General features: G+C 41.0%; 1 pseudogene; it reads left to right on the top strand.

Annotated features, from left to right (window-relative positions):
* Positions 1 to 3,438: 3,438 nt before the first annotated feature.
* LOC118602057 lies at positions 3,439 to 3,558 on the top strand (annotated as a pseudogene).
* The last annotated feature ends 5,632 nt before the right edge of the window (positions 3,559 to 9,190 follow it).

Here is a 9,190-nt window from a genome sequence, read left to right on the forward strand (position 1 = left end):
TAGAAAAATAAACACATAGTGAAACTGGGGTGTTCACAGTCCACATTCGATAAACCTACGGAAAGAAATCCATGGTAGCACTGAAGGGGAAAAACGTTCGACCCCACAGATTGGTTACCAGGGCTGTTATCCCACTTTGTGCCCCTTCATAAGAATTGTTGCGTTTGGCCTCCTGTTCTGACCTTTGGGCTCCCTGACGTCCAGAAGGCAGGGGCCACCCTGAGGGCCAGCCAGGGCCTGACTGTTGAAAAGTTGCTCGCAAATCCCTTTGGGAACTTCCAGCCCCACTTCTCCCTGGAAATCAATGTCTTTCCCCTCCCTTCACCGGTGCGTGCCTCTGAACAGCACCAGTGCCTGAAAGAGTGAGGTGGCCACTGTTCTCACCAGGTTCTAGGCCGTGTAGATCCTCTTCCCCCGCTCTCCCTTCAAGGCTGGGATCCGAATAGGCCAACGGTAGTGACAACCACACCCCTAGCTCTGGGATGACAGGATCACCAGGACGTGAAGTCCTGGAAACCGCCAGTGGAATCTGGGACAGCTGATTGGGACAGCTGATTATCTAAAGTTATCTTGTAATTAATAAATCATTCGCTGCTCCTTACTAAGTGGGGTAGTAGCCAGCACAGTCTAACAGTTTGAAACTGCTAAGCCTCTCACTGAGGGAGACCTCCAGCTCTACGCATTTCTAAAGCCTTTTTCATTACAAAATCAACAGAAACAGAAAACACTCCTGAGGTGTTATTCGGTCCCCCAAAATGGACTTTATCTATACATGTTCAGTAGAGCCTTTCTTAACTCAGCTGCATTTTCTTTTGCATGTAAACCCTTGGAGGTCGGGGCCGACATCTTGCTCATCATTTCTTCTGCTTGGCCGTGCTGACCCCTGCCTTTGCCTCCCTCCCCCTGCCCCATGCTTTAGAACCCTAGTCCTCACATGCAGGGCTGGCCCACAGTGGGTTCTGGGAGCAGAATCAAGTCCACTAGAACATAAGCTCCATAAGCTCATTGACTTATTCCGGGCTGTATCCTCAGGACCAGCAAAGGGGTCCAGCCACCTAGTACACTCCCAACGAGCGTTTCTTGAGTGATGAATGAATAAATGAATGAACGAACGGCATTAAGACTGCTGAGAACCAACGTCTCACCTTCTGTTCAAGTTTACTGGGCTGAGCTGATTTTAACCCCCTGCATTTCAGGCATCTGCTGATGGTGGCCTGTCAGTCCACCTGATTCTAGGGGGGCATTTTTCGTGTTGTCCCCCCTAGGATTTCTCACTGCCTCGCCTTGCTTCTGCCTGGCCTCATCTTGCACCCTACGCGTTGCGCGTCTGCCTTGCTTCTTTCCTGCTGTCGGCATCCTCTTTGGACACGTTTAACTCCCCAGACTGACCCTTCCACGTGTCCTTTCTGCAGGGGCCCAGTCCCTAGCTCTGGACTCTCCTAGTCAGCGGTTTTATTCCAAGTTTCTTGCCATACCCAGGGGGCTCCATAAATACAGATGAACTGAATTGTTTGGTCTCTCTCTTCAAGTCGCCAGCTAACTCAGGGGAAATTTACTTATTTTTTGCAAAACCGAAATCTGGTGCCCCATTTCAAACGTGTGTCTTATTCCAATCGGAGCATAAGAGGAGACTGCACATCTGTTCTACGCCAGGCACTGAGGAGCGTTTTTGTCGAAACCAGACAGCGGGGCCGCTGTTCTGTGTGGGTTTCTACTTTATTTAGACCGTTCACGAGTGCTTACGTATCACTTAACTTTGGAGCCCTACAGTAAATTATTTGATAAAATCAATTTATAAAATTTGTTCTAGTAAAGGAGTAAATTGAGGTCATTGTGATTAATTGGTATGTGACTAGTCTTTTCATTGTCTATTAACACAGATGAAAGCGACTCTAATACTTCCAGTTCTTTCTAGGAGGCCAGGAAAAATATGAATGGACCTATAAACAGATGAACAGGACGGGGGTATGTTTGTCTAGTTAGAAATTAAAGTTTACCATTAACTAACTGTTTCACTGGTATTCATGCTATGTTGTTTAACAGGTAGAGCCTGAATCCACCAACAAGGAACTGTTTTGTCTCTGGAATTCCAGGAAATCGGACATGGAGCGGGAAGAGGGGATATGCATGTTTAGGGGGCTAGCAGGTACTCCGAGCCAGTAACTGGACGTTTGGAGGACTTGCACACTCAAATCACCCCACATCCCCACCCTCAGACAGGACGCGCTGTCTCCTCTCCGGCCTTCTTCCTTGCTCTCTCTGGCATGCTCGCTGCACTGTCAGCAGACAGGGAGTTGTACGCCTCAGAGCAGCAGTTTGGGAGGTTGGCTGCAGCTTCCCAGGAGGCGCTGAGAAAAGAGCACTTGGGTTCCTAGCATCGCCCGCCTTGGCTAGAGCTGCGAGAGAGACGTTTACGACGGGTTATCTGGGTTATCCAGGGGGTCCTATTCCACAGCTGCCCATTTCTAACTAGAGGCTGCGGTAACGAAGCTGCTTATGTTCTTTCAGGTGAGTTCTGATGAATTGGCTCTTGGAAGGAAAGCACGAGAATGCTGGGCCACACTGGGATAAGAATGGCACCCCTTTCTGGGCACAGCCTCCTCCTGATCTGTGTACTAGGCATCTTTGCACTCGACTGCTTCACAAGAGGTCAGAAGAACAGCACGCTGATTTTCACAAGGGAAAACACCATTCGGAAGTGCAGCTGCTCGGCAGACATCCAGGACTGCGACTACAGTCTGGCCAGCCTGATGTGCAGCTGTAAAACCGTCCTGCCTTTTGCAGTAGAGAGAACCAGCTACAGTGGCCATCTGACCATCTGGTTCACAGACACATCTGCGTTGGGCCTCCTGTTGAACTTCACTCTGGTCCAGGACCTGAAGCTTTCTCTGTGCAGTACGAACACTCTCCCCACTGAATACCTGGCCATTTGTGGTCTGAAGAGGCTTCGCATCAACACCGAGGCCAAGCATCCCTTGCCAGAGCAAAGCTTACTCATCCACAGCGGTGGGGAGCGCGACCCCAGAGAGAAGTCCCCGTCGTTACACACAGGCTGGCAAACATGCATGTATGTCTCATTCTTAGATATGGCACTTTTCAACAGGGAGTCATCTCTAAAATCATATAGTATTGAAAACGTTGTCAACATTGCCAACAACTTTCCCTACTTTTCTCACTTTAAAACCTTCCCAGTTCTAAGAAACAAAAGCTATGTTGTCACATTCATTTACTAGCATTGGAACTGTGTCCAACTACCAGGAACTTTGGCCAACCATGCAGAAGTTCAACGAGGCACCTGGGGACAAGCCCATGGGTATCCCGACCCATAGCTTCGTCTCTCCTCCAGCCCTCACCACAGCAGAGCCACACATACCAATAATCGGCTCTCTCTATTCTACTCCGTGCCCAACCATGGAAGCTGTTTTAAAAAACAAACAAGTCTATGGCCATGCCATCCTGAACGAGCCCGATCCCGGCTGATCTCGGAAGCTAAGCAGGGTTGGGCCTGGTTAGTACTTGGATGGGTAGACCACCTAGGAAGACCAGGTGCTGTAGGCTTAAAAAACAAGGGATTGTTAAGCTGACGAGGTCCTTGCAATCTGTGAGGTCAACCAAGGGTTGCCTTGCCTGAAAAATTAAAAGGTTTTTTTTTTCGTTAAATAAAAAATAATAATAATAAAAAGTTAAAAACAAACAAAGAAACTAAAATCCAATTTGGTTCAGTCCAGAAACATGGTTTGAGGGCCAGCTAGAAGCAAGGTCCTCGTTACCACTGGGGTCTGTGGAAAAATGTCAGACCAGAAATGGAGACAGTGTGTACCAGAAACTGCTTAGTGGAGACGGGCAACGGGGATGACCCCCAAGAGACATATTTTCTGTCAAAACGCACCTTGTTTTCTGCGCATTTTGTCTCGACATCTGGAATTCCCCTAAATAGGAAATCACAGATTTCAGAGGTGTCAGGACTGCGAGTCCCGCAAAATGATCAGGTTTTCTTAGACTGCTATTTTCCAAACACCTTGCTAAGAACAGATGAGGAAGGGGAGTTTTGTGAGTGTGTTCGGGGTTGGGGCGAGGGAAGGGTAGACGCCTGGAGGCAGAACGGGCCTGGACAAGGTGGAAACTAGAGGGGGAAAGAGAAGGAAAATTGGGGGACACAGAACCAATTGCGTGTAGCTCAACATTCTGCGTGGCACGTTTTCCTCTTTCGGCTCTTCTCTCGCGTCTCCTCGTTCTCTGCCTCCTTCTGCCTTTGTCTCCACTGCGCCACTTCCCCTCGTTTTCTTCGTTCCTCTCGTCCTCTTTCTCCAGAAACCGGAACTTAGATTAGTGCCATTATAACTCTGTCACTACACGAGGGATGAGCCTGGGAATCTGAGACAACTTATAACACTGTTCCTACGAGTAAAATGCTCATACTACTACTAATTGACAAAAGAACTTTTCGGGCTCAGTCCATTTGGACATTTAAGACTGGAAAGTTAAGACACTTTGGGTGACGTGGTTAACACAAATTGGTTTTGTGTGTGTTGATACAAGGAACCAAGGCAACATTAAAAAAAAATTAAACTGACTCTTCATTGTACAAAGAAAATTTTTCCTCACGGAGACCTCACTTACCATTAGAGTGGAAGATAAAGAATCCATGGCATTTATGGTACAAACGTCCAAACTCAGAGTGAAAAAAAATTGAAACATTATTGCATTTATGATACTACAATGATTAGAAAGTTTTATTATGAGATGAGAGATGTCTTGGGATTGATGACTTTAGATCGCATTTATCATATTTTCTCCTAACCTTAACAGAGTAACTGAAATAACCTGAAGTGTCTACATTTGTTTAATTGATGGGGGATTTGGCCATTCAGGCTAATTAGCATGAGTCCATAAAGCCAGTGTTTAAATTAGGCCACAGCTAAGATCAAAGTCTAAATTTTAATAGAAAAATGTAATGACCTCATTTCTGACATAGGTAAGAGGTAAGATTAAAGTGATAAAGATGAAGAAGGAAAGAAAAAGAAAGAAAAAGGCAAAAAGGATATAGGTGAAAAGATTAATAATAAACATATTTATTGCCATCGGTTACTGAAAATGTAAAAAATTTAATTTTAATGGATTTTTACTAATAAAGTATAAAATTACATGATGTTAGAAATTCTGAGCATCTTAATGTGTACATCTTCCATTTGGTGGTTTCAAAGCCCTTCCACATATTTTTTAAGTGATCTTTATAAGAAATAATTGTGGATCAATGGGGTTTATATCAATAGAAGAGGGAAGTTAATTTAAGGTTGCCAAATTTCTGGAATGAAAATCTGGTTCTGGTTGTACTGACAGATATAAGCAAGGAACAGAGAAAATCCAGAGCAAATACGTGTGTGGGGTGGTTTGGGGAATGGCATTGGGTGTTCAGCTCAGGGCTGGGGGGACCACAGGGAGTCATGAGGATGGTGGTGAACAGAGTGCCTGCTCCACTTGAAGGGTCCACAGTAGCTCAGCTCCAGCTAAAATACAGTGAGGCCACGTCTAATCCTTCATGAGAATTAGGAATTCCAGGTTTTTACATGAAACCTCACAATTTGCAAATGTGGGTACACTATTCTTTTTTGTTTGTTTGCTTGTTGCTTTCAATAACAACGTGGGTCAAAAACCTATGTCAGTGGTCCCCGTTAAGCCTGGAGCTAGCTGTTTGTTACCCCTGATTAGTGGTATGCTGGTAAAAGTTTAAGCCCAGCTCTAAAAAAAAAAGTATGTATGCGGATACACATAAACACACATTATAAATTTCACTGATAAAAAGAATGTGTAGCACAGTTTACAAATGATAATAAAATATATAATACTCTTTATTAAAAGCACTGTATACACAATTAACTAAGAATGCTTTAGTTGATTTTTGCCAAACTCTTATTTCCAAAGCCAACCTCAGGTTACAGTTGATGAGTGAGTGTAATTCTGGCATGAGTGCTGGTTGATAACTTCATTTATGTGAGGAGTAAGAGGGAAGTTAAACAACAAAGACGTATGTGGGAATGTCACTGGTCAGTCAATGATGGTAGCAACTTCTTTGCTGAATCAAATAATAGTTTTCAAAAATTGGAGGAATATTTCCTCACTTTTGGGGACTATTCACAATGTAAGAGCTACAGACATGATACACTTTTAAGTTTAAACTGCATGGTTAATCTGCATTTTATCCACTCAGCAAAACAATAAATCAAACTCTGATATGTAGGTGTTTTCCAATTTCGGTTGTGTAAATTCTGCCACCATTGCCAATTTCAAGCTACTAAGAGAAGTCATTGAAGACAGTGGAGAAAGATGCACAGTAAGACATCATTATATAACATTTCCACTCTACGGGTACAATAGGCACAAAAAACTCAAGAGCATAAATACTAGTAAAATGTAATAGAATAATTAACTGATGAGTTTTGAGGAGTTATCATCTTTGTTTTACATAATTTTCATCGTAAGTTTATATGATTTAATTTTTAATGACTGTATTAGTAGCCAACTTGCAAAACTTCTGAAAATTTAACAATCAGCTCCTGTGAGCCAGTACCAGTGCGCCCTGGCTCCCCGCTGGATCTAGTAAAAAGAGATGAAGGGGCTGAGTGAAGACAATCACTTTAGGGTGTGGAGAGTCACTCGTAATATTAAAATGCCCATTTTCCTCACTTGCCAGAGCTAGAGATGAGAATGTTAGGAAGTTTGCTCTCACTTTGCATGCAGTAGCCCACTCTTCAACACAGAAAGTCATGATCCTGAAAGCCTAAGGTGGGGCCATGGAGGTGGCAGCGGCGCTGAGGAATCCAAGACCTTATGAGAAAAATGAGTTAAGGTTTAAAACCCTTGAGTGAACCTATGAAAGACCCCTGAAAGGAAGGAAGGAACAAAGGAAATGTATTAATAGCATTCTAAGTTAAAAAAGGGCATTGGGCAATCAATTTCCATTTCTCAGACTTGCTCAGAGATAAGACACAACAGCTATAAAAAGTAGAAAATGGATATCCTAGCTCAAGCAGGGAGAGTGAATTTACCCTTCCTCTGCCTTTTGGCTCTATTCAGGCCCTTAACAGACTGGAGAATGCCCATGCAATCTTGTTTCTTCCCAGAGGTAAGACAAACCCAGAAATAATGTTTCACTAGCTCTCTGGGCATCCCTTAGCCCAGTCAAGATGACACATAAAATTAATCATCTATGTATTTAGTGTCCATTTGAAGTCTGTGGTTAATTTAAAACAAAATCAAGAAAGTTAGTTAATTAGGGACAGTTACAGAGAAAACCACAGTCTGGGGGTTTATAAAAAATTCTGGAAGGAAATGCACCAAAAATTAAGTGTTAAGATTATAAATGATTTTCTTCTTTGTATTGTTCTGTATTTTCTAAATTTCTAAAATGTGTAGGTACTACTTTTATAATTAGAAAAAGGTTTTCTTAAAGTCCACTTTGTTTCTCAGGAATTTGAAGCTTGATTTGCTTCTTCCCTCTGTAATCATACTATGTTATTGTATATTTATTGTACAACTTTGCTGGCCTCTAGTAGAACTAAATAACAGAAAAAAGAAATGTTAATTCTTCTTTTATTCCCAGAAGAGATACTTATAACTCTCTTGTCTTAACAATGTATCTGCTTTTATTTATTTTTTCCCCCAAAGACAGACAATAATGTATGATACTGAGCTAACAGAGATAAGTGAGTTCTTTCAGAAAGGACGCTTGTTATTTTTGCTTTTACATCGATTGTATAGTTCTTAGATGTATTTATAAAGTATCCATTGTGAATGTAATATCAATATTACGTCAGTACCTGATTATAAGTTATACCCTTTCACGTAGTCTAGAAGATGTAAGATACTAAACTGGGTAAAATGATTTCAACTGCTCTTTATTTTACATGAAATAGTCTAAGAAAAGTTTACTAAAGGGGATATCCTGGAACTATTTGTAATCATCTTGAAGAAAAATGTTGTGCCTCAATCCCAGAAATCTTCACACATTTACTACTAATAAAGATATTTAAATGGCCATTGGCACATAGGAAAAAATAAATGAACTTGAAATTTCTATTATTTCGTATCTGTGGTTAAGATGTAGTATCTTATTGATTTCCTCATAATATTAACTGTAATTTTTGTTTATTCACTTGTTTATCGTCTGTCTTCAACACCTGACTACAGATTTAGGACAAAGAATGCATCTGCCTTATTTACTATTATATTCCTATGGCCTAGAACATAGCAGCTGCTTGATAAATTTTGTTGAATGAATGGATAATAATAGAATTATCCAGTCTAAATAGCAGATATATTTTTAAAATACTCAATAAGTTTAATATTTCCATGCAAGGAAATAGAATGTTTACTTTTATTATGACACTCTAAATTTGGATGTAGAGAAAAATTTCACTTTCTTTTGTTGAAAGAAGTGTCATTTCAGGAAATGAAGGAATAACCATACTTGAATTGCCAATATATTCATAATGAATGGCTCTCCACTAGGAATACTAATGGGGCAAAAAATTAACTTTTAAAAGCTTGAATCTTTACACCTGGATTTCATTAATAATAACAGTTCATAGAAAAGATAATCTTCCTGAATTAGATATAGTAGCTAAATTTCAATGGCATTCAAGACAAAGAATTTAGAAATTTTCTAACATTTTTAATAGGACCATTCACATGCTCTGAATGAAGATTCTTGTCTCTCCTAACTCACAATAATTAAATATTTGCAAGACAAAAAGCTTTTCTCACTTTTACCCACTGCTTAAATACCAGTGAACATGGATATCTTCAAAAAAGAAAAAAAAAAGTTCCTCTCTGAACAAAAGCTGTATCTGAAGAGTTAAACTGTTTTTAAACAATTGTATAATTTACACAGGTAAAATTAACATTGCTACAAAATTAAAATAACTCTAGGTTATTTGGTCCTAGTGTTCTTTAGTTCTAACTAATGGAAACAAAATTGAACTACTATAAGCAAACACACACACACAAAAACAATAAACTATCATCATTAACAACAACAAAATAAAAAGGAAATTTATCCTAAGAATTCTGGGGGTATCCTGCAGAGACAGGAGCATAGTCCTACTTCAACAAGAGTTATGAACAAGAACCAGAAAGGAAGGAGAATCTCCTGAATCGACATGGTAACTTATGGCTTTTCTTTGGCTTTTGA

Source organism: Rousettus aegyptiacus, unplaced genomic scaffold (genome assembly GCF_014176215.1).
Source record: "Rousettus aegyptiacus isolate mRouAeg1 unplaced genomic scaffold, mRouAeg1.p scaffold_m13_p_4, whole genome shotgun sequence".
NCBI classification, from domain to species: domain Eukaryota; kingdom Metazoa; phylum Chordata; class Mammalia; order Chiroptera; family Pteropodidae; genus Rousettus; species Rousettus aegyptiacus.